This window comes from Macrotis lagotis, chromosome X, assembly GCF_037893015.1.
Source record: "Macrotis lagotis isolate mMagLag1 chromosome X, bilby.v1.9.chrom.fasta, whole genome shotgun sequence".
Classification (NCBI taxonomy): Eukaryota; Metazoa; Chordata; class Mammalia; order Peramelemorphia; family Peramelidae; genus Macrotis; species Macrotis lagotis.
Genome location: NC_133666.1, coordinates 309,201,387 through 309,227,141, shown reverse-complemented (window position 1 = coordinate 309,227,141; position 25,755 = coordinate 309,201,387). Strand labels below are relative to the sequence as shown.

The 25,755-nt window shown below is 37.3% G+C and overlaps 1 protein-coding gene across 5 annotated transcripts in view; it reads right to left on the bottom strand.

The window, feature by feature from the left end:
- The window catches only part of ZBTB7C (zinc finger and BTB domain containing 7C), a 406,995-nt gene that overhangs the window by 54,278 nt on the left and 326,962 nt on the right, over positions 1–25,755 (bottom strand). The gene's annotated exons all lie outside the window — the stretch shown is intronic.

The following is a 25,755-nucleotide window of genomic DNA, read 5'->3' as shown; positions in this document are numbered from 1 at the left end:
TCTGTGACTTGTGGCATTTTAAAAAAGGCTGGAAGACAATCAGTGCTATGATTCTTCATTGCCTCATTTACTTTCCATGGACCATAGGGCAGAGGAGAGCAGAAAAGAAATGTAGGATGATAAAAGGGATGGGAAGGGTGAGAAGAGAAGGAGAATAAGAAATAAGGAAAAGGGAGAAAAATAGAAGAAAGGAGTAGAGAAGAAGAAAGTTATAGAGAAAGGATAGAGAGAAATGATAAGGTGGAAGAAGAAAAATCACAGCAGATGGCTACTTGTTTTAGAGTATAATCCTTTGAGGACAGGATCTGTTTATAAGCATTCATATGAAGTTGGGTAAAGCCAAAGCCAACAAAAAAGATTAACTCTGGATGAGTAATAGCAAGCTGGACACCCAGTCTAGGTCTAATTTTAAGAGATGATCATTTACATTGTCTTTATTCACTAATAGTTCATTTTATATCAGGATCACAAAACAGCTGCCTTGGTGAGATGACTTGAGAAACTACAAAATACTTTTGTCTGCTTCAAAGAGTTCCTCTTTAAACCTAGGTATAAGTGACTATTCTTTCTAACTGGTCAGAAATTTCTATCAAAAGTTTCTATAGAAAACATCTATATTTACATAGCACATTAAGGATTGCAAAACATTCTGCATATATTATCTCATTTGTTCCCCAAACACAAAAACTTGTGAGGTAGATGCTGTTATCATCTTCATTTTACAGATGAGGAAACTAAGGCACAGGGAGAGATTAAGTCATTTAACCTGGAACTTCCATTTAGTAAGTGGTTGAGGAAGAATTCAATCTCAGATCTTTCTCATTTCAAGTTCAGCATTCATCCCTGAATTTTGTTGAGTTAGACAACAAATTTGGTGCTTACAATGTGCATATTCCTGAGAAAGATGAGAAAGACCCTGTGGGGTATGTGGCCTCTATTAGCCCTCTCTCTTCTTTGAAAGGCGTAGTCTATCAGGATATCAAATTAACTAGCTATCACTATGAATCATGATCACTTTTATTTCTCTTGTACTTAAGTTTATTAACTTTATGGGGGAAGGTAACATTCATCATCATCATCATCCCCATTTTACAGTTGTAGAATCTAAGTCTGAGAAAGGAGAAAAGATTTGTCCACAGTTCCTTGGCCAGGAAGTGAAGGTCAGTCTTCTAACTGTAAGTCAAAGGCTAGTACCATCACAGACACTGCCGTTTCCTCCTTATAAAAGATGCAGTGATTCTGACTGAGGAGATGAGATACGAGATAGGGGAGGCAAGAATCAGATAACAGAAAAAGTCCTAGATTTAGAGACAAAAAAACCTGCCTCAAATGAAGGCTCTGCTACTTATTGCCTGTGTGTGTGACCTTGGCAAAGTGACTTCACCCCCCAACTCTACCACATCTCTACGACAAAGGGGCTCGGCTAAATGATTTCTAAGGTCTCTTGCTTCTCTAAATCCTGTGTTTCCATCTATGGGGGAGCTTCAAGGGGAGAGCAAGGACACAGGTGGGAGTAATACAGATTTAAAACCTGAGTGGCTGATGCACAGCTTAAAGGAAATAGGCTGAGCAGAGCCCAGAGAATCCAGATGATTTGGAGTCTGTAATGAATGACTGGATGGGGACAGGACTCTCAGGAAAAAGAGATGACCTAAAGAAACACAGCTTCCTTTGCTTCAGTCAATCATGGGATTGCAAGTTATAGTGCTTGAAAGAGACTGAGGAATGTAGGCTACATTCTATCATTTTGCAAAGGGAGAAACTGAGGCTCGAATAAATGAAAGGATTTACTTAAGGTAGCAGGTAGGTAACACATGATTTGAATCTATTGCCTCTGCTCTCAATCCAATGCTCTTTCCAGTATAACACACTGCCTTCCAAACAGTCAACTGGTCAATAAATATCTATTGAGCCAGGCACCATTCTAAGTGCTGAGGATGCAAAGAAAGGTACAAGATGGTCTTAGCTTGATTCATCGCCATCAATAAATAGTCACTAAATCAAATTTTGAACAAGCACCCAGTGCTATTGGAGGTGAATGGACTACTTGTGAATGAAACCAAAGAATCACAGACCATGTTGTAAATTCAGTTATAAATTGGCACCCCTTGATAGGGAAATTCTGGTTTTGATATTTCTTTTTGGTCCATTGGTAAGACAATCCACTCCAGCCAGGTCCTGTCTGAAGACTCATTACTTTAAGAACATCAGCTATTCTTCATCTAGTGGAACTGAACAGTTGCCTTTTAAAGTTCTTTCTACCTATGAGATTATGATTCTTGATTCTTCTATGGCATTCTTTTGTTCTTGGTTGTTGTTGTTATTTGGGGAAGCAATCAGGGTTAAGTGACTTTCCCAGGGTCACACAGCTAATAAACATATGAGACTGACTTAGTTAGCAGTCAGGTCCTCCTGATTTTAGGGCTGATCCTCACCCACTGCACCACCTAGCTGCCCCTGTGGCTTTCTTTGAGGTAAAATTCCAGAAGGTGATGGCCCTAATGCTTTTATATTTTCCATGACATCATCACAACTGAAGATCTTAGGCCTAGTCCCCTAATTTTATCTGATGTATACAGAATAATTTAGTGATTTGCCTAACATCACACAGAGAGCAAACCATTGTCTCCTTTGACTCCAGACCGAGTTTTCTTTCTATTACCAAACTCCATACTATCAGAATTTCTACCTCCTTATCACTCCACTCCAAACTATAGCTTCCTTCTGTTTCCCAGGTCTGGTCCATGTGCTTAACTTGTTTTTCTGTTTGTGTTTAAATTTCTGTAGTAGCTCTCTCAATCCTGGTTTATGGTCTTGATTCTGCAAATCCTTACTGCCCACAACTAGTTTTTCAGGGGAGTTATAATGTAGCAATTATACATGCTTGTTTTATATGGTTTTCAAATAATTATATAAATGTGGCAAAGGATTTGGGTAGCAAAAATACTACATGTATGATATATCAAAATATCTGAACAGGTATGTACTTTTATACAGAGCAAAATTCTATCATATGAACCACATTCAAACACTGAGATGGAGAAGGAAGACAAGGCCTAGAGATGATAGCATTAAGAATATGAATACAAGCACACATAAAGGAAACCACAAAATTACAACTACCACCTTGGTCTGGATATAAGTCTAGGGTGTCTATAACCACTGCAAGACTTACCAGTTCCCTTTTCTATTTAGGTCAATTTATAACCTTTCCCATCCCCACACCCTAAAGAAAGAACAATGAGTTGGAAGTTCATAGAGTTATTTTCCATCTAGCTTTGGTAATGTATATTCTTTGTTGTGGCAGATATGTCAATCAGTAAGCACTTGCTTTCCCATAATGCCATGGAGCAAAAGCAAAAAAAAGTACCTATTAGAAGTGATATTTCTTTCCATTTCACTGAGAGTGACAGGGCAAGAAAGAGAAGGTGCATGTGGATAGTAGGGACTGGGAGTCAAGGAACTGAATTAGATCATGACATCCAGGGTAGGCAGGACACTAGCCAAGAGTACTTAATATAAATGGAGCATGGGAGCCATGTTGTGCTGACCCATGAGGAATGCTTCAGGAGCCGGAGAAGACATGTGCTAAGTTGATGACTCCTAAATTCCCCACTCCACTCATACTACTCCACTCATACTTCTATTAGTGTTGTAGTTTATTTATACTAGTTTGGGTATAAATAGTTTATTTATTATTTATTTATATTATTATTTATTTATTTATTATAAATAGTGTTATTTATTTATAATGGTTTGGTCCCTTTTGGAAGGAGAAAGAGGAGAGCCTATTCTTTTGTTCACTGAGGCTCATGTATCCTCCCTTGTTTTATGGTAAATATGGTTTACATCCAAGAATTCATGACTAGTCAAATAAGCAAAATTCACATATTTCCAGAGAAAAGCATACTTGGCGGGGGGCATCAGTCAATCTCATGAGATTAGAGAGACTTTCCTCTACCTAATCCCTTGAAATGCTCTGACTACTAAGAGTGGAGGCTCTAAGAGTTCCTTCTTTCATAACATCAACAACAGCAATAATGATGATAATGATAATATAGCTAGCATTTATTTTAAGTATTAAAAGTACTTTATAATTATTATCTCACTTTATTCTCACAACAATCATGAGAAGTAGTTGCTATTATTTTTTCTTTTTTACAAATGAGGAAATTGAATCAGACAAGTGACTTGCCCAAGGTCACATGAGGAGTAAGTATCTGAGGTGAGATTTGAACTCAGATCTTCCTGGCTCTAAGTTCAGTCCTCCATCCATTGTGATACCTAGCTGTCCAGGATACTTGGATCATAGTGTAGGAAGAGATAGGACTGGGGTATTACCTTTGGGAAAGGAAAAACAACTTTCGAAATCTGCTTAACAGCAGTCACCCCTCTGTGACTAGCTTTTTAAGCTTCTAGAGAGTAGTTACTAATTTTTATAATTAACCAAATTAAGCATATATCCATCACATGTCTAATATATGAAAAAGCATTATAGCAGACTCTGAGGATCTAAAGATGGATATGGAACAAATCTTGTCCTCAAGAAATTTACAATCTAATATGTCCATAAAAATCTGTGATATACAGGAGAGTGAGTTAAGTGCAAAATTAGATATATAAGCAAGATGTTATGATAAATTTAAATTTATGATAATTTTCCTTTCCTTCCCTTCCTTCTCTCCATCCTTTCCTCCCTCCCTCCCTTCTTCCCTTCCTTCCTTTCTCGCTCCCTTCCTTCTTTTCTCCTTTCTTTCCTGCCATTCTCCTTTCTTTCCTCCCTTCCTGCATCATTCCTTCATTCGAGAATTTATTAAGTGCCTATTATTTGTGCTAGGCACTAGGCTGGATGTTAGAGATATAAAAACAAAAATCGAAACAATCCCTGCCCTGAAGGAACATACACTTTATTAAGGGAAAGCAACACACCCCCCCCCCCAAAATCAAATAATAATATATGTAAAGTAGATGCAAAATAACTTCTAGTTGGGAGGGCAAGAAGAACTGGGGAAATCAAATGTTTAAGTGAGTTGACTGCCCTAGATGTAAACATATACATTCTGGCTACTTGAAAACCAGGAAAGATACAAAGAATCTATGGTATAAGCAGATATCATAGCGTTACAGAATGTCAGAGTTGGAAGGGATGCCATTTACTCTAACTCTTATCTAAACAAAAATTCCTTCTTATCTAAACAAGAGTTCCTCCATACCCAACAAATGGCCATCCAGACTTTGCTTGAAGACTTCCAGTGGAAAGAGGCCCATCACCTCTCATTATACTTTTGGATAGCCCCAATTATTAGGAAGTTTTTCCTTTTGACAAACCTTAAATTGCCTTTTTTCCTAATGAAGAGTTTGACTTGCCTGAGAAGGAATAAATTTATTCAGGCTCTGGAGATGTGAATTCTAGAGTGGGAAAAGGGGATTACAAAGAAGTTATGAAATAACAGAGGAACAGAGAGTAGTTAAGCAAAAAAGACTTTAAGGAAGTTTCAGTGCTACAAGGTCACTATATGTATCAGGAGAGTTTCATGGCAAGGTAGGGAGATTGGTGAAGAGAGAGAAAGAAGTACAGAGAATAGAAGAACCCTGAAGTTGAAATTTTGCCTAGTTGGCAATTTTGCCTTTTACTGAAGATGATATAAGGAGAGAAACCCAAAAGCTTTTGAGTTGAGCCTTAACAAACCAATGAAATGGATAAATGTCAGCATTTCAACATTTCTTTCCTAAGCCCCTTATTAGGATTTCCTTGAAATAGATTTCAAGTTCTAAACAGATGATTTACCAACACATTTATGTGATATAAAAATTATCTTCCTAATTTTGGGGACTACCTTATACCTCAGAGTTTGCATTTTTTTAAAAAAATGTTTAGCCTGAAAGAATGAATCTTTAAAACATGGAATTTCTGGTGTAAGTGGAGGAGAGAGAATTTCCTCATCTTTAAAATGAAGGGTTGGAACAGATGGCTTTTAAAGTTCCTTTCTAGTTCTAAACCTATGAACCCCTGGTATTTTTGAGGGTGGTGCCTTCCCAAAGTCCCAAATTATACCACCTAAGCTACTGTCTACTTGGCTTAAGCACAAGGCTGGCCCTGAATAGATGCAGTTTTCACAGTAACAGGCCCATCCATCCTGTTCAACACACTCCCACTCCCCCATCCCCCTTCAATGTAGTATATGCTCAATGACCCTAAGGAGAAGGCAGCAGCTGGAAATCACATTATGAAATACCTTGCAGTAGCAGACCAGCAGACATCTCCCATCTGGAAAAATCTTTGGGGGTGGGAGGGCCTGACTATTTCACTCCTCTATAATTTGGAGGCATTAAATTATTAATAACACGCTGATCCTCATAGAAATCCAGTCCCAGTAGCAGCCAAACCAGAAGGTCCTCTGTCCTCAAGACATTTCAAAGGTCTAGGCTATCTGCACAGTCTCAAAGGAGCTCAATGATAAGGGTAATCTTACTCAAGGGTGGAAAGGAGCCTCATCATTTAGGGGCATGCCTTTCTCCCACTCAGTGTTCCAGAGGAGCAGGGAAATTCCCTATTTTCTCCCTTGAAACCCCAGGGAGTAGGGAGAGGAGCTGTTAAAGTTCACCATTGTATTATTTATATCTCCTGCACACATTTCTCTTAGCTGGAAATCTTCCTTCTGGGTTGGAATGAAAGGGTGGATTGGAGGGACCCAAAGAAGAGGTCCCAGAAAAAAAAAGGCATATTCATACTTTTGACTTTCTCTTTTCCCTCTTCTATGGCAATCCCTTTATTTCTGTCAGGGGAACTACTTCCTTCCATTCAGTCAGATTAAAAACCTTGAAATCATCCTCAATTCCTCACTGTCTCTCATTGCATGAATCCAGTAAGTTGCCAATTCTTGTCTCTCTCTATGGCATGTCTCATATCCCTTGTATTTTCTCTTTACAGACAACCCTGCCTCCTCCCCCTTCAAATCCAAATCGGTTCTGCTGGTATTACTGCAATAGCCTCCTAACTGGTCTCCCTGCCTCAATTCTCTCCAAGGTGATTTTTCTAAAGCAGAAACCTGATTATATCACTCCTCTGCTTAATAAACTCCAATGATTCCCTAGTGCCTCTAGGATCAAAGGAAAACTCCTCTGAAAGGCACTTAAAACCTTTCACAATCTGACTCCAATGTACCTTTCCAGACTTCTATACATTATTCCCCTTCATGCACTCCACTTTCCAGCCAAATTGGCCTTCTTTTGTAGTTCATTTACAGTATTTCATGTGGTCTTACTGTGCTTTCTCTCAGGCTGTCTTCCATACTTAAAGTCCATTCCCCTCCTCATCTGTCTCAGAGAAACCCTAGTTTTCTGCCCATATCCCCTTAATTGCCTTCCGGAGGAAACTGCCCGTTCCACCTATAGATAAAGCTGACCCTGCTTTACAGTATTCTAGTTCATGGGGGGAGAGGAGGCATTTGTTAGCCCCATTTTACTAGTCGGATATGTTGAGATCCACATCTCTGCTGCAGCCGGCGGGTCCCAGCGAGTCTCCCGTGGCCCCGGCTCCCCGGGCCCATTCATTCCCACCTTTCCCCGAGGCATGCCCGTATAGCTCCTTCCTTAAAGTGTCCGGGGCTGGGGGGGGGGGGGGGGGGGGGGAGGGCTTCTCATCCTGCCCTTTCCCCAGCAACAACCCTTGCTCACTCTTCAAAAAAAAAAAAAAAACAATTTAAAAGGGAAGTTTATAAGAGGAAAAGAAATGAAAAGATCCCATTTAACAGCACACACTGGGTGGGGTGGCTTCCTGGCCGGAAACATTGTGGCGAGTGGGCCCCGAGTGACCACGGAAAGCTGGCTTGGCAGCGCCCGCCGGCCCTCAGAGCCCGACGGGCAGGCCGGGGGGCCCGCGTCCCGGGCCCGGGCGGCAAGGGACAGCCAGCCTCACCTGCACGCCGCGGGGCCGGGCCCTGGAGGACCTGTTGGCTTCAAAGCAACACCCCGAGTTAGGACTCGGAGACGACCGGGGCCAGTGCTCCGCCGGGCCGGGCCAGGAGCCGGGAGCCGCTGAGCCGCCGCCGCGCTCCCCACTGAGTCACCTGGGGAGGGGGCCAGCCCGGGGAGGGGGCCTGACTCCGGGGCTTCGGGGCGGTGCAGGGTGCGGCGAGGAACAATGCACACTGCAAACTTTGCTGCGCCCGCCCGCCCGCGCAGGTACGGGCAGGCTCCCCGGAGCTTTTCTGCGCAAAAGTGGTAGAAGAGCTCAGGATTTATTGGATCACGCTATTCCCCAGCTCTCCTCCTCCTTGTCCTCGTCCTTGTCCTCCTTTGTCCTCGTTGTACTCCCTCACCAAACAATGGAGAAGCCTCCTTCCTGGACCAGTTACTGTGAAACTAGCTCCCAGCATCTCCCTCATCTTTCTTTTCTGCCCCCTCCCCCACTGTCTGTCTCTTTCTCTCCCTGTGTCTCTGTCTCTGTCTCTGTCTCTGTCTCTGTCTCTCTCTCTCTCTCTCTGTCTCTCTCTCTCTCTCTCTGTCTCTCTCTCTCTCTCTCACACACACACACACACACACACACACACACACACCCTTAGGGTCGTGGGATTGAAAAATTAAAAGAAGTTTGAGAGCTGTGCTTGGGGTCAAAAAAAACTTGCCTTAGATATGTTCATTCTATTAAATCACATAACCTCTCACAGAATGTTGTAAAATCAGAATAGTTTTTTTCCCAGCATTAAACTTGTGATTCTATAATATTTTAGTTCAATCCTCTCATTTTATAGATGAAGAAACTGGGACCCAAAGGGGTCAAGGTCATACTCCTTCCTCCTCCTCTTCCTCCCTCCTCCTCCTTCTCATAGCAGTCCTTCAGGTTAAGAAGACCATAACACACCAACCAACCAAATGATGGGAAGTGTGAGCTACACAATTATTTTATTATAGAGAGGGGTATGCTGTGCAAGACATCCTTCTCACTTGTCTTTATCAGAATCAAACATTCCAGGGGCCTGATTTCCTAGGATACAAGACTGTTGGAGACGGTTTGGCCACTGCAGGAGTCTCTTGGCCTTAAATGGTTTCAATTTCTCCCATATCAGTGAGGCAACACCAGTACTTAAACAGTGCCAAGCAAGCCGAAGTCTGTGCTGTGTGGTAAGGTACGGCAACCTGGCACATTCTAACCTGTCACTCAATGAGCTAATCATCATCAGTGTAGTCTTTCCTCACAGACTAAACAACTTTGAGTTATGATGGACAAATCTTTGGTCATATGTGATTCACTTCAAACTTTATTCAACAACCTAGTACATCCTAACCTGTCTCATAATGGACTAATTCTCACATGGTCTTAAATCTCAGACCTAAATCTATAATTGTGATAGTTAGAACTATGATGGTATCTCATCATGTTCTAACCTCAAATGACAACCTGGCACATCCTAACCTGTCTCAGGATGGGCTGATCATCAGTATGGTCCTTCCGCTCAGACCTATCAAAAGGCAGCTAGGTGGTACAGTAGTTAGAGCACTGGTTTTGGAGTCAGGATAGGAATTCAAATCTGGCCTTGGACATTTGACTTTTATTAACTGTGTGACTTTGGGGCATGTCACTTAACCCTGATTGTCTTGCATCTAGAACCATCTTCGGTCATCCTGATTCATATCTGGCCACTGGACTCAAATGGCTCTGGAGGAGAAAGTGAGGCAGGTGACTTAGCACTGCACTCCCTCACTCAAATTCAGTTCACATGCTTGTCATGGTATCACCTCCCATTGTTATAGTCTTCTTTGAAAATGAAGGACAAGCATCATCTTCAATTCTTTTAGGTGAGGCATGGCTATCTAATTGGTTTAAAAACTGGGAAGCTTTACCATGTGTCTCACCATCATTAGCATGACAATGAGGGTCCTTGCTTAGGGGGTATAAAAGGAGTCAACTCAGGTCAGGTGGTAAGGTGTTATTCTATTTAATTGGCTAGTGGTACTGTGGATAGAGTGCTGAACTGGAAGTCATTTTCCTGAGTTCAAATCTAACCTCAGACACTTACTAGCTGTGTGACCCTGGGCAAGTCATTTCACCCTCTTTGCCTTAGTTTCCTCATCTTGAAATGAGCTAGAGAAGGAAATGGCAAATCACCCCAGTGTTTTTGCCAATAAAACCCCAAATGGGATCACAGTTAGACATAATAGGATAACAACAATAACAACCACCGAGTAAATCATTTTTCCTTCTTCTAATTCCCTGAGGTAAAAATACTCCTTAATATCCTAAGTTGATTCATGAGTCTTCCAAAGTAGAGGATGTGTTTCTTGAGGATATGTTTCCTGAAGGTAAGGAGCCTACCTTCTCTTTCTTCTCTATCCCTCAAGTCATTTAGCACAGAACTGGGCCTATTGTTGATTGAGTCACTGACATCACTGACCTCTTTTCATTCATTCTTTTAATTAATTACTTTTATGCAAAATATATTTATTAAAGGAATTAAGTGTTTGATACTACACAGTTTAGATGAGACATTGTTCCTCCCTTCATAGAGGCATAAAATCCCAAAACATGTTAATTATAACATACAATGTTATATGATAAGCATGTTAGAATTCCTAGTCCAATCATGACTACAGAGGTAATTGGAAGAATCAACAAAATAAGAGAGTAAAAAGGATTTATATATATATATATATGTGTATATATATATATGTATGTATATTAGTGCAAAGTGCAAAACAGAAAATTATGTTAGGGACAAAAGGTAAGACCATCATAATAATGGGGCACAGTTTCCTTGATGTAGGGCACTGTCAGACCTGGGACTTTCCTCTATTCATTCAAGTTGTCAAGTTCTTAGCAACCTTTCACCTTAAAAAGTTGCTTAGGACTTGTCAAGGGTCATACAGCCAGTACATGTCAAAGATAAAAACAAAGCAGGGATGGTCCTTTACTTTTCTAAGTAACTCCAGTGCTTAACATAGTAGATGTTCAATAAATATCTATTGACTGAGTTTAGATCTTTCTGAGGCCAGTTCGCTATTGTAAGAAATAATGTCTGATTTGTTCATGTTCTCAAGGAAAATGATATTTTAGTAGTAGATGATTTGTCTTAAATAAAAACAATAACTTTGGAAAGTCAGATGTCAGCTAATCATTGTGAGAGGGGCAGATCTTTTGGGTGTCAGAGGGCCCTTCCCAGGATATCTGAAATCATATCAGCTAGGTGGCATAGTGGATGGAGTCCTCCTGGGTCTGGATTTAGAAAGTTGCTGTTGTTATTGTCAACACTGTCATTGTTGTTCAGTCATTTCATTCCTGACTGTGGTGGGGATTTTTCTGCAAAGACACTAGAATAGTTTTGCCTTTCTTCCTGATTCCAAGTCCAGCACTCTGTCCATTGTGCCACGCAGCTACCCATGAATTTATAATTTAGAGTTCAAATTCAGTCTCAGAACTTACTAGATGGGCAAGTTATTTTTAATCTGTTTGCTTCAATTTCCTCAACTATAAAATAGGAATAATAATCATCTACCTCTCAGGGTAGATTATTAAGAAGGCACTTAGCACAGTGAACGGCACATAGTAGGTAGTATATAAATGCTAGATATTATTATACCATATATCTAGACATTTGTCTGCTCAGTTTCCTTGTTAAAGCCAGTGCTAAATAATAAATTTCTAATTTCTACTCTCAAAGAACCTGTTGGCACCCTAAACTATGCTGGGATCTGTTAAGAAAAAGGGAGTCTGCTTGAGAAGGGGAAGATGATTTCACTATGGACATGGTAAGTTTAATGTGCCAGTGACCAGTTCACTTTTGTCTTTCCCTAGGCATTGATACTTAAAATACTTTGTCAGATAAGTCATATAATTTTGGTTATAAGAAATGGGTAATGTAGGAATGAGGAACTATGTCAAAGAGAATCAATCCTCCCTCCTAGAGACTGGGGATGGGAGGTAGTACAACTTAAAACTAAAGTCCAGTTGATGGTGGGTCAGCAGCATATAGGAAATATGGGAAAGACTGCTTATTAACATCACTCTCAGTTCAGTTAATGACCTACTACAGTCCCTGGAGATACTTCATCAAGTTTCCAGTTGAATAGCATTATCTATTCATAGATCTAGATTGGAAGGGATGTCAGAGGTCATCTAGCCCACCATCATGACCCCATTTTCCCCCCCAAAGAAAAATAAAGTATTAAATAATATGTCAAAGATCCTCTTAATAGCCAAATATTAGAATTGGAAAAATCATAAAATCACTGGATTTTTAGAACTGAAAGGGGCTCTGAAGAGCTTTTTATTTTTTATTTATTTTATTTATATATATATATGTCTATATATAAGTATATATATGTCTATATATATATGTCTATATATATATATAAGCTTAATAACTGCTTAGAATTTCATGTAGCCTGTAAGATGCCCCATGGAAAGCTGAAAAGCTTCAGTTTCTGATATTCCCTATTCATTTCTTCCAAATTCTCACCCAGTTCTACAGCAGTGAAGCAACAAAAATGTCCTTCCACCTTAACTATACCTCTTCACATTTTTGTCTTAGGGTGTAAGAGATTTAATGATAGGCTTCTAACAAAGTATCTCTCAGACAAAGAGAAAGCTCAGAAAATATAATTAGCCTTACAAAGAAATTAAGGTGAAGCAAATAAGAGAGAAAGGGATTGTTAGAAAGAGGGAAAGGGGAAAGGAATGGTCACTAAGCCTTGACCTGCAATAAAAAAAATCAGATGAAATTTTCCAGTCCCAAGCTCCAAACTTTAGCTTCCTCTGTAGGTTGGGGTGAGACTCTCAGGTAGCCAATGGCAAATTCCAGCAGATGATTTTGCCTAACTCTTCTTGGTTCTCAAGGATAGAATCAGAATCCTGGGGCTTACTCTCCACAAAGAGAAAGAAATATTTCTCTCCCAGTGCTGTTAGATTGCCCTTTTAGTATATCCTTACGTGAATGTATTTCCTTTGGGATTTCTTTGGAGTAGATTTGTTCCTCTCTGAAAGTCAAGTGCTTGAATGCAAATATCTCATTAACTGAGTGAGATCATAGTGGTCCTAGCTGTCCCTCTAATAACTGCTCTCTCTATGAGAAAGCCAAGAGGCAGAGATCAATCAAAACTATCATTCTTTGACTTTAAGCCACAGACTAAGTAGACCTTGAGCTTTCTCTCCTGGCCATAAAAAAAAAAATCCTGTAATATTTCTGTTTCATCCCAACTCTCAGTTTCTCTGAAGTTCCAAAGTTATGTATTTTCAAACTTCCTGAAGTTGCCAGCCCTGTGATGATAAGTTGGTTGGTGAGTCAAATCGACTCATTTTACAAGCAGGTCTATGCAATTTTTATTCTGTATTCTCTGAACCATGTTTATTTTGCACTCAGTGGATTTTATTCTTCCCTTCTTTTTTGTCCCTTCCCGATTTCTACCCTTATCCCAAATTACACCCAGCCACACCTAGATCTCTTCATACCCTATGGTGCCTAATACTGGACTCTGCCTAAAAGAAGACTCAGTTCATGCTATTTATAAGGTCACAGAAAACATCAGAGGAGTTAGAGCTAAAAGGGTACCTTGGTAGCAGTTTAGAAAAGTAGTTCTCAAACTTTTTGGACTCTTAAAAATTGTTGAGAATTGTCCCCCCAGCCCCTCCAAACAGCTTTGATTTATGTGGGTTATATCTATCAATATTTACCACATTAAAATTAAAATGTTTTAGTATGATCATGAAAATAACTTTTACCTCTTGAAAGGGGTAAAACCTAAAAGGATCTTGGAGGACTATTTTTTTAAAAACCACTGATGTAGTCCATCCCCTCATTTATTTTTTCTGATGAAGAAGCTAACAACTGTAGTATTATAGATTTTAAAGGGACGTCAGAGGTTACTAGTCTTAACCACTTATTTTGACGGATGAGGAAAACAAGGCACAGAATGAGGAAGTATAGTTTGAGGCCACACAAATGGCAGAGAGCCAGAGTTTGAATTCAAATATCATGTTTCTACTGCAATTGGAGACTTTAGAGAACTTTTCTATAACTGAGCATTAGAGAATTCAGGACTCAAAATTTTAAATGTTTGATGTAATTTGTGATACATTAAGGGCTAAGATATTTGGAAGGCTCCATCATGGGGTTCTTTCAAATAATATCATAATTTACTACAATTGATAAAAATTCAATTTTTATCCAACTTTTCACGAACATATATATCACATAAAGTAAGGTGTACCAATATCTCATCTCAGACTCTCAAAGCACAATGTTGTCATTTTTGAAAATGACCATATAAAAGTTCAGGCAAGTTTGAGGATAGGAAACCAAGAGAGGGTAAAACTATGTCAAAATTCTTTCTCTCATTACCTTCCCTAAATCCTATTGTGCCTCTTCCTTTATCCAGACTTATTTTCCTACCATACAAGGACCCAGGAATGTGAACAGGTTGATTAGATTCTAACATTGAATCCAAAGATGAAGCAGTTGACCTCAGATCTCACCTATTTCTTTCTTGAACTAAAATCACAATAATCCATGGCAGACCTCCTCAGGTTCCCTAGTATTACAAAGTGAAAATATCTGCTTTCTAGGCTGATTGACTGTGTTATATAAAGTTGTTAACACTTGAAGAGATTTTAATTGATACCTAATAGTATATCCTCTACTCTCTAGTCCCTAAACATACCCAACAGTTTCCCACCACTTCCTGTCCCCCACTGTTCTCTTCACCTGGAATACCATCCTATCAAACCCTTCTCTAGTTCTACCTGTCCAATTTCCTACCTTCCTACATCATCCCACTCCCCCCCACCAAAGGATTAAATTAAATGCTACTACTTCCATGAAACTATTTCTAAAATCTTCTACAGGAAGTGATTTATTTTTCTTCTAAACCACTATAGTCCTATGTATCTCTCTTATGACATTTCATGTAATATTGTCATAAGTCATGTCTTATGACATTATCTTGTCATAGTTATTTGTACACATGATTTTTCTCTTTTACTTAATTTAATTTAGAGATAGTTAATTAGTACTTAATTCATAGTAGCATAGATGATATTCAAAAATGCTCATTGAATGAATGGATGTGATAATACTACATGTATATGTATGCACATATATGTATACTCACACACACACACACTTCCTATTAAAAACAAGAAATGACATCACCACATTTGTGCATTAATGTTTTCAGAGTACAGACTACTACCAAAAGAGAAAATAGATAGGGAGCTTGGGAAACACATCACAAGCCTAGAATGGAGACATGATATGGTAAAGGACCAGCAGACTTAAATTCAACTGATATTTGCTGGTGTTCTCTCTCTCTCTCTCTCTCTCTCTCTCTCTCTCTCTCTCTGTGTGTGTGTGTGTGTGTGTGTGTGTGTGTGTCTTGCTCTCTTTCTCAAAGCATAGCAGCTAATAATTTCTTGCTTTGCCTAAATGATAATTTCATTCTTTTCCTAAGGATGGGGCTCCAACCCTACTCCAATTAATATAATCAGAGAAGATCCAGATACCTCACTGAATCATTACATTAAAAAAGTCTTTAATCAATTTGAAAGGATTATAGTGTTCTGACCATCGGATCAAAGCAAATGACACTGCACAGGAAACATTTGTGATTGGTGCAAAGAATCAGATGCATTACTGGACTTACATATAAAAATAATTTGTGAATAAAAAATTAGGCAGGGTGGTATATACCTGTCGTCTTTGCTTCTGGGGAAGGCTGAAGCTGGGGGATTGTTTGAATGCAGAATTCTGAGCTACAGGGGTTAATTCAATCAGGTATGGGAAGCCACCAAGCTTCCTGAGGAGGGCAAACTGACTAAAAACTGAGTAGGTCCAAAGTTCCATGTTGATAAGTAGTGGGATCTGACTTGAGAATTACTTCTGCACTACCAGCCTTGAGAAGATAAGGAAATCCAATCCCCAAATAAAACAAAACACAAACCCACAATGGTCAATCCAACAATGAGTCAAATTGTTAAATAATGTGAAAGTATTCCAATTTAGAGAATTCCAATTCGGCAGTTGGAGCCAGTCCCCTGAGAAAAAATCTTTCTTGGGGATGGGTAAAAAAGTTTTTCTCTTTCTGTTCTTCCCTTTCCCTACCCAACATGTCTTTGAAGAGACAACAGACAAGTGAGAGGACCATATATCTAATACTGAACCAGTTCTATATTCCACTTGGTCATAGTAAATGATCCTGGTGATATACTGCTATAATCTCTTTGCTAGTGTTTTATTTAAATATTTTCATCAAAAGTCATTAAGAAAATTGGTTTATAGTTTCATTTCTCTGTTTTAGCTCTTCTAAGTCTAGGTATCAGAACCATATTTATGTCATAAAAGGAATTTGTGTCAAGATAGGAATTTGCCTATTCTGGCCCTGGGGATTTTTTTTTAAGGAAGTTCATTGATGGTTTGTTCAATTATTTTTTTTCTATAATGGGCTTACTTAAGTATCCTATTTCCTCTCTGAGTAATTTATATTTTAGTACATATTTATATATGTCATGTTCAATTTTCAGATTTATTGGCATACAATTGAGCAAAATAGTCCTAATTATTGCTTTAATTTCCTCTTCATTGGTGGTGAATTCACCCTTTTCATTTTTGATATCAATAATATGATTTTTGAAAAATAAAATTATCCTAGGTTTGTTTATTTTCATTTTCTTAGGTTTAGTTTTGTTAATGTGTTCAAGGTTTTTCTTCCAATTTTATTAATCTCTCCTTTGATTTTCAGGATTTCTAATAGAGTGTTTAATTAGAGATTTCCAATTTGTTCTTTTTTCTAGATTTTTTAGTTGCTCACCCAATTCATTGATCTCTCCTTCTCTATTTTATTGATGTAAGTATTTAGACTTATAAATTTTCCCCTAAGAACTGCTTTCACTGCATCCCATAAATTTTGGTATGTTATCTCATTGTTGACATTCTCTTTGATGAAATTATTGATTGTTTCTATGATGTTTTGTTTGACCCACTCATTCTTTAAGATTTAAGTTAATTTAGTTTCCAGTTAATTTTCAATCTATCTAGTTCTTTATTAAATGTGATTTTTATTGCATCATGATCTGAAAAGAATGAATTTAATACATCTATTTTTCTACTTTTGATTGTGAGATTTTAATACTTTATCTCCAGAGGGCTGTCCAAAGAGACAATACATCTAGCCAAGAACATTAGACACCCAAGGGGAAACAACATCTAGGTGTTTGACCCTTTATTTTGGAGAGAATTACTATGGACATTACAAAAACCCTAACTCTTGGAGTCCAGTAACAGGAGTTGGGAGTTATCTCTTTGCCACATGTATTTTCTGTACTCAAACTTTACTTTGTATGTATAGACTTTTAGTGGGAATACTATAATAGTAGTTCTTTCTACAGAATCTTAGGAAACACCTTTGCTACATAGTAAATTAAATTTGAGTAATTGTTAATGGGAAGCACACCAACTGGGACTCATGAATGACAATTTAAGAGCCAGTCCCTTAAGATTACCTCTAGAACATTAAGAATATGTAGCAGCTATGCCATTCTTTAAAGACAGTCTGCCAATAAAGCTGGAAATTAAGAAAGTAGCTCCAGAGGGAGTCCTATCCTTTGGAGAAACCAATTAGAAATAACTCCTCTCTAGAAAAGATTCTTAGCAAAATATACTTTCCCTGTTTATCTCTTTTAATTATGAAGTGTTTTTGTTTGCTTGTTTATTTTTTACTCTTGTTTTGTCTGAGATCATGATTGCTACCCCCATTTTTAACCTTGGCTGAAGCATAATAAATTCTGCTTCATCCTCTTATTTTTATTCTATATTGTAGCTGTCTGTTTCAAGTGTGCTTCTTGTTAACATCATATCATTAGATTCTAGTTTCTAATCCACTGTACCATCCACTTCCATTTTATGGGTGAGTTCATCCTATTCACATTCACAATTATGATTATTAACAGCATTTCCCCTTTTCCTATTTTCCCATTTTATTCTTTTCTCTTTCTCTCTCTCTTTTCATAATCTCCCCCATCAAAAGTCTGTTTTGCTTCTGATCATTACCTTCCTTAATCTGCCCTACTTTCTATCAACCCCCCCAATTCTCTTACTCCCCCCTCTTCTCCTACTTCCTTATAGGGTAAAATAGATTGCTATACTATTCCCATTTTTAACCAGTTCTGATGAGAGTAAGGTTCAAGCATTGCCTGCTAACCTGCCAACTTCCCCTTCACTTTAAAATATCTTCTTTTTGTACCTCTTTTATGTGAGATAATTTTCCTTGTTCTTCCTTCCTCTTCTAATCACATGATTATGTACACATTGACAGAGGGCATAGGCATGAGTTGACTATAATGATATGATTTTAAAAAAACTAAGAGGTAAAATAGCTGAATGAACTAGGAAAAAGGGGAAGAAGAAGGAAGAAAGAACAGGGAAATAGTTCTACTTAAATGTACTTCTAAATGTTCTAATAATGACATAATTCTTAGGAGTAACAATTATCATCTTTCCAGGAACAGATTCTTAAATATGAATATTTTATTACTGCCATTTCTTTTTATATTACAATAATTTTGGGATACCTATCAGCAAGTCTTGATAGCAAAGAAAAATAGTTAAGAAAAAAAGATAACTGATACAGTGATTATGGCTCTAGCATTCTGCAGCCATAATCCTCTACTTCTTTTAGATCTGATTCTCAGAAACAAAAAAAGGACTTGTTACTGGAGTAGGAAATGAAGGAGGAAAGTGATCACTCTATCTTAAAATTATGATAGACAAGGAGAGAAAAACCAGGTGTAACCTAATCTGTTTCCAAAAGGATTCACAAAAAAATAGAATTTCAGGTCTTTCAAGGGAAAACCAGCCCAGGATGGAGGGAAAGCTCTGCGTAAATGAGAGTTCTGAAGACACGAGGAGATGCAATTCCAATGGTAGAGGAGGGCCTTGTATTAAAAGATTTATGTGTAGAAAATGCCATCAAGCAACTTAAATCTTCTAAAAGATGAACAGAAGATAGAAGTAAAGGTTGGCTAGAGGCAGTAACATAGGATGACAGATTCTCAAACTAAATAGATCTCAACAGAATAGAAAGTTGGTTCAAATCAAATTAGATGAAATATTGTATTTTTAAATGTTAGAAATATATAATAGTTAAAACATGTTAAAATGTTTTGCTTAATGAATATCATACTGCTCACCTTCTCAGTAGGAAAAGGCTAGAGAGAAGGAGATAATTTGGAACTGAAATTATTTTTAAATGAATGTTTAAAAAAACCTAAAATATGATGAAGTAGATGGGTGACCAGATATCAGTTTGTCTGAAAAAAAAAGAACTGAAGATTTTGGTAGACTAAAAACTGACTATATATCAACAGCATGATTTGACATGCAAGGAAGTTAATTCAATTTTGAACTTAATTAAGAAAGATCTAGAAACATGGGATTTACACCAGGAATGCTGAATTGCTTCAATATTAGGAAAACTAGCAGTGTATTTAACCATGTGAGCAACACAAACAAAATAAATAATATGTTTATCTCAATAAATGCAGAAAAAGTCTTTCATAAAATATAGCACCCATTTTTATTTAAAACACTAGAGAATATAACAATAAATTAAGCTTACCATAAAATAAGTAATATTTATCTGAAATCATCAGCAAGCCTTATTTGTAATGGGGATAAGCTAGAAGCCTTCCCACTACACTCAGGGGGTAAAGCAAGGTTGCCTCTTATAACTTCTATTATTTAATACTATATATTAGTAATGTTAGTTTAACAATAAAAGAAGGGAAAGAAGGAATTAGAAAAAGGAATGAGGATACAAAACTATCACTCTTTACAGATATATGATGTTATGCTTAGAATATCATAGAGAATCAGTTTAAAAAAAACTTGAAATGATTAACAACTTTAGCAAAGTTGCAGGATAACCCACATAAATCGTAAGCATTTCTATATATTACCAACAAAGTCCAGCAGCAAGGGATAAAAAGAGAAATTCTGGGGCAGCTAGGTGGCGCAGTGTGGGGTGGCTAGGTGGCACAGTGGATAAAGCACCGGCCCTGGAGTCAGGAGTACCTGGGTTCAAATCCAGTCTCAGACACTTAATAATTACTTAGCCATGTGGCCTTGGGCAAGCCACTTAACCCCATTGCCTTGCAAAAAAAAAAAAAAAACTAAAAAGAAAGAGAAATTCTATTTAAAATAAATGTAGACAATATAAAATACTTGGGAGTCTACCTGTATAGAAACTATACAAACACAACTATAAAACACTTTTCACACAAATAAAGTCAGATCTAAACAATTAGAAAAATATTAATTGCTCATGTGTAGGTCAAGCCAATATAATAGAAATGACAATTCTACCTTAATTAATCTATTTATTCAGTGCCAAACTATCAAAATTATTATATAGAAGTAGAAAAAAATAATAAAAAATTCATCAGAAAGAACAAAAGCTTAAGGATTTCAAGGGAATCAATGAAAAATGTACAAGAGAAGGTGGTTGAGCTATACCAGAATTAAAACTGCATTATAAAGTAGTTAAGTACCAAAACAATCTGGTACCAGCTAAGAAATGAATGGTAGATCAGTGGACTAGATTAGATTCAAATTATAATATAGTAAATGGCCATAGTAATTTAATACATGATAAACCTAAATATGCAAACTTTTGCAACAAAACTCATTATTTAGCAAAGACTGTTGGGAAAACTGGAAAATAGTATCGCAGAAACTAGGTATATATCAACATCTTACACCATATACCAAGATAAGGTGGAAATGGGTATTTAATTTACACATCAAAGGTGATACAATAAGCAAACTAAGTGAACATGTGATTGTTTCTCTAGCAGATTTATGGATAAGGGAAGATTTAGAACCAAAGAAGACATAAAAAGCATTACAAAATATAAATTAGATAATTTTGATTCTATAAAATTAATTTTTTTGCAAAAACAAAACCAATGCAACCAAAATTATAAGGAAAAAAGAAAATTAGAGGAAAATTTATATAACAAGTTATCTATGATAAATGCCTCATTTCTCAAATATATAGAGAACTGAGTCAAATTTATAAAAAAGAGTCATTCCCCAATTGATAAATGGTCAAAGAATATGACAGGTAGTTTTCAGACAAAGAAATCAAAACTATCTGTAGTCAAATAAAAAATATTCTAAGTTACTAATAAAGAAATGCAAATTAAAACAATTCTGAGGTACTACCTCATACCTATCAGAGTGGTTAATATGGCAAATAAGAACAATATTGGATGTTGGAGGGGAAGTGGGAAAACTGGAACACTAATGCACTATTGGAATTGTGAACTGATCCAATTATTCTATAGAATGATTTGAAATTATGCCAAGGGGCTATAAAACTGTGCATAACCTCTAATCCAGCAATATCACTGCCAGGTCTATATCCCAAAGACATCCAAATAAAGGAAAAATATTTGTATAAAAATATTTATATCAGCCCTATTTGTGGTAGCTAAGACTTGGAAATTAAAAGGATATCCCTCAACTGGGAAATGACTAAACAAGCTATAGTATATGATTGTAATGGAATATTATTGTACTGTAAGAAATGACAAGCAGGATGATTTCAAAAAAGTCTGAAAGACTTACATGAACTGACACATAGTAAAGTGAATACTGGAGAACATTTCAATAATATTGTTCTATGAAGGACTGTAAATGACTTAATCTATTTTCAGCCATACAATGATCCAAGATATCCCAAAGGACTAATGATGAAGCATATTATTTGCCTCCAGGAAAAGAATTGATATTGATTGAATATAGACTGAAGAATGCTATTTTTTATTTTCTTTCATTTTTTCTTTTATTCTAGTCTTCTTGTACCAAATGACTAATATGAAAATGTTTTCTATAATTTCACATGTATAACCTTTAACTGATTGCTTACCATCTCAGAGAAGGGGAAAGAGAGGAAGCTTGAAGGGAAGAAGAGTTTGTAACTCAAAACTTTAGATAAAACTGTTTTAAAATACTGGTGGAAAAGGCCTATTAACCAGAACTTGATTGGACATATCCTCCCCCAAGTCTCATAAACATTGGACTACATGTTCATTCACTAGAACTTTTGTTTTTAACTATATCCTAACTACAGATAAGTGAGCAGCTAAGTGGTTCAGTGGTTAAAGTAATGGGTCTGAAGTCAGGAAGACCTGAGTCCAAATTTGGCCTCAGACATTTACTATGTGATGCTGGGCAAGTCACTCAACCTCTGTTTGCCTTACTTCACTGGAGAAGGAAATGACAAATCACTCCAATTTTCTTTTCAGGTTTTTGCAAGGCAAAGGGGGTTAAATGGCTTGCCCAAGGCCACACAGCTAGGTAATTATTTGAACCCAGGTAGTCCTGACTCCAAGGACAGTGCTTTATCCACTACGCCACCTTGCCGCCCCTACACTCCAATATTTTTGCCAAGAAAACCTCATGTGATTGATGATATAGAATGATATAGAAACCCCATGAACAGTATGGAATTCAGAACTGAATGAACAACAATGACTACATGTATTTAGGCAACACATTTAAGCTTAATGTGAAGTATTAAGATTGTCTCCATTACTCCCTTAATTCTAGACAATGGACAAAACAATCGATCAAGCACTGGTCTAAAACATCTGTTGCTTTCTGTGGTATAAATGATCACAATGAAAATATAACCATTGACTCTGGTGAGCAGGTTCCAGCATACTTTTTAGCTCTGACATTCTGTGATTTCTCTAAATGTAACTCAGGTCTCATGAGACCCAGGATTCTCCCACTATAACAGGCTGCCCACTAGCAGCACAAAAATGTTTCTCCAGATATTTTTTTAAATATCTAATTATGTTATGGATAAGAGCTGATATTTATATGGTACTTATGATTTTCAAAGTGTTTTACATAAATTATTTCATTTGATCTTCACAGCAGCCTGTGAGGTATATATTACAAATTTTGTTATCCCAAAAGATAGGCAAATGAATGCTAGGAGAGAGAGGAAGTGAATTATTCGTGGCCACATAATTAGTTAGCATAGAAGGGGGATTCAACCCTAGATTTCCCCTGTACTCCAAGTCTTTTCACTACTTAGAATTAGACATCCATTATGGATTTCATGGTATAAACTGCTGAAACATAGGATTTATGGAGGGAAGCAATGTAGAAGATTGGAAAGATATGTTGAGAAGACCTTTACATGATAAACATGATAAATATGGGTAATATTCTTTTTTTTAATCCTATAGGTAATAGGAAATCACTGGAAATAGGTAATAGGGAGACACCAGAGTTTATTGAGTGAGAGAGTAGGGTGACATGGTTAGAAATATGTTGGCAGCACTAACTCTCAATTGGGAAATGGCTAAACATACTGCAATATATGAGTATAATTGAATATTCTTGTCCTGAAGGAAATGATTAATATAAAGAATATAGAAAGGTATAAAAAGACTTAAATGAACTGATGCATAGTAAAGTAAGCAGAACAAGGAAAACAACATATGCAAGTAATAACAATGTAAATGAAAGGACAGGAGCAACAATAAAATAAAACTGAACACAGTGTAATCATAATAATCAAGCTTGGACTCGATGAAGAATTTTAAGAATATATGTCACTTAGTTTTTTTACGAAGGTGAGAGTCTATGGATATGGAATACTGCCTATACTGCCCAGCTTGTTTGATGTTGTTGGCTGGTTTTGCTTCATGATTTTTAATTTTTTTCTTTTCTTCTTGTCCTGTGTTAGCAATAGTTCTCTGGGATGGGAAAGGGATATGTACTGGGAAATTAAGTGGTATAAAAAAGCAAGAGGTAGGGGCGGCTAGGTGGCGCAGTGGATAGAGCACCGGCCCTGGAGTCAGGAGTACCTGGGTTCAAATCTGACCTCACACATTTAATAATTACCTAGCTGTGTGGCCTTGGGCAAGCCACTTAACCCCATTGCCTTGCAAAAACCTAAAAAAAAAGCAAGAGGTACCATTGAATATTTTTTTACAGACAAGTAATTATTGACTTCAATAGAGAGGTCCAGAAAAAAAAAACTGTACATTTTAAAGAGCTAAGTAAATGTGAGTTGTTATAATTATTAATAAAACACCAATTAAATGTATGAAACTGTTACATCTGTGGGAAATGTTGAAAGCTTTACTAACTAACTCTTCTCTTATTGCATTTCATAGGATCATAGTAGATATCACAAAACATTATGACATAGATAATTAAGAAAATTATATATTATATATATAAGAAAATTAAGAAAATGATATAATTAATTAAGTTCTAAAGATGTTCAAAGGAGGATAAAGAGATTACATTAAGCTGGACTGGTCTAGAAGGTTTCCTAGAGGAAATGGGACTTGTGAGTCTTGAAGGAGGGCTAGGTCTAAGTAAAGAGGAATAATGGAAGGCATTTTAGGCAAAGGAAATCATGTGGAAAAAAAGGTAGGGAAAAGAGGATGTAGAAGTTGACTTGGCAGAATGATGAATAAGCCATAGTGAAGGCTGTGGCCATATTAGTAGGCCTTGAATAGCAGCATGACTAGTTTGGACTTTATCCTGAAGATAATGGGATCACTGAAATTTTTGGAGTAGGGATATTATGAAACATAGACACTGATAGCAATGGAGTATACTATTAATCTCAATTTCTTCCTTTATAAAATGAGAATCATACTATCTGTCCTACTCAACTAATTAGGATGCTATGGATATCAAATCCAATAATGGGTAGAAAAATGTTTTGAAAAGAATAAAAGAACTAAACACAATTAAGCAACTGATATTTCTTTTCCTGGGAACATTAGAGACTGCCCTCTCAATCCAAAAACAGTAAGAATCCTTGAGAGTTAATCCCCTGTGGTAAAAATTCAGGAACCCATGAGATCTCTCCTTCCTTGCATACATAGTGGAGAGGGTGCTTAGAAAGGTTCACACCGGGTTCTGAAGCCAATTACTAGAATTTCTTTTCCGTGATTTTTCTTTCCTTGGGTGGCAACCAAGTGTGGAAAGTGGAAAACACCCATGTTTAGGGACAGCAGGCAGTTTTTCCTATAAGCCCCCGACTTTTCTTAGATCATTAAAAAGGGGGAAGGAGGAAGGGTGATGTACAAGAACATTTGGGAACATTTCTGAGCTCAGAAATTCTAACATTGTGAGGAGTTTGAATTCAAGGGCTCTTTCACAAGTATGCCCCATTCAGCCACTAGCCAAAGAAGATTAAATGTGTTTTCATACCACATATTTCTCTGGCTTGCTGGAAACCAGAGGGTAGCTTTCTCTTTGGCTTTTGGGGTATCACTCTTAATAGTGTTATTTGAAATTATTTCAAAGGAGACTTCTACCTGGGGAGTTAAAAGCTTTTATTTTTTCCCCTTCAATAACACTTGCAGTTTCAAGGCCATTTTACTGAATGACTACAGTTCCCTATGTTCAGACTAAGTGCATTTTTTTCAGACAACCCCTCTGAGTGATGTTGAATGTTATATAGAGGTCGGTACAGAGGGGGCAGGGTTTGGTCACCTCTGAGACCTCATCTCAGAAGAGTTGGGGGAGAAAAGGAAAAGAGAAAAAGAGGAAGAAGAAGTGGGAAAGGGAAAAGGAGCAGAGGGAAAGGGAAATAATGAGAGAAAGAAGCCAGGGAGAAAGGTACAATGGAGAATGGGAATGAGAAAGAATTCATGGACTTTCACAATTTGGTCCCCACCTGTCTTTCCAGCTTGGTTTTCTATATTCCCCTTCTTATATACTTCAG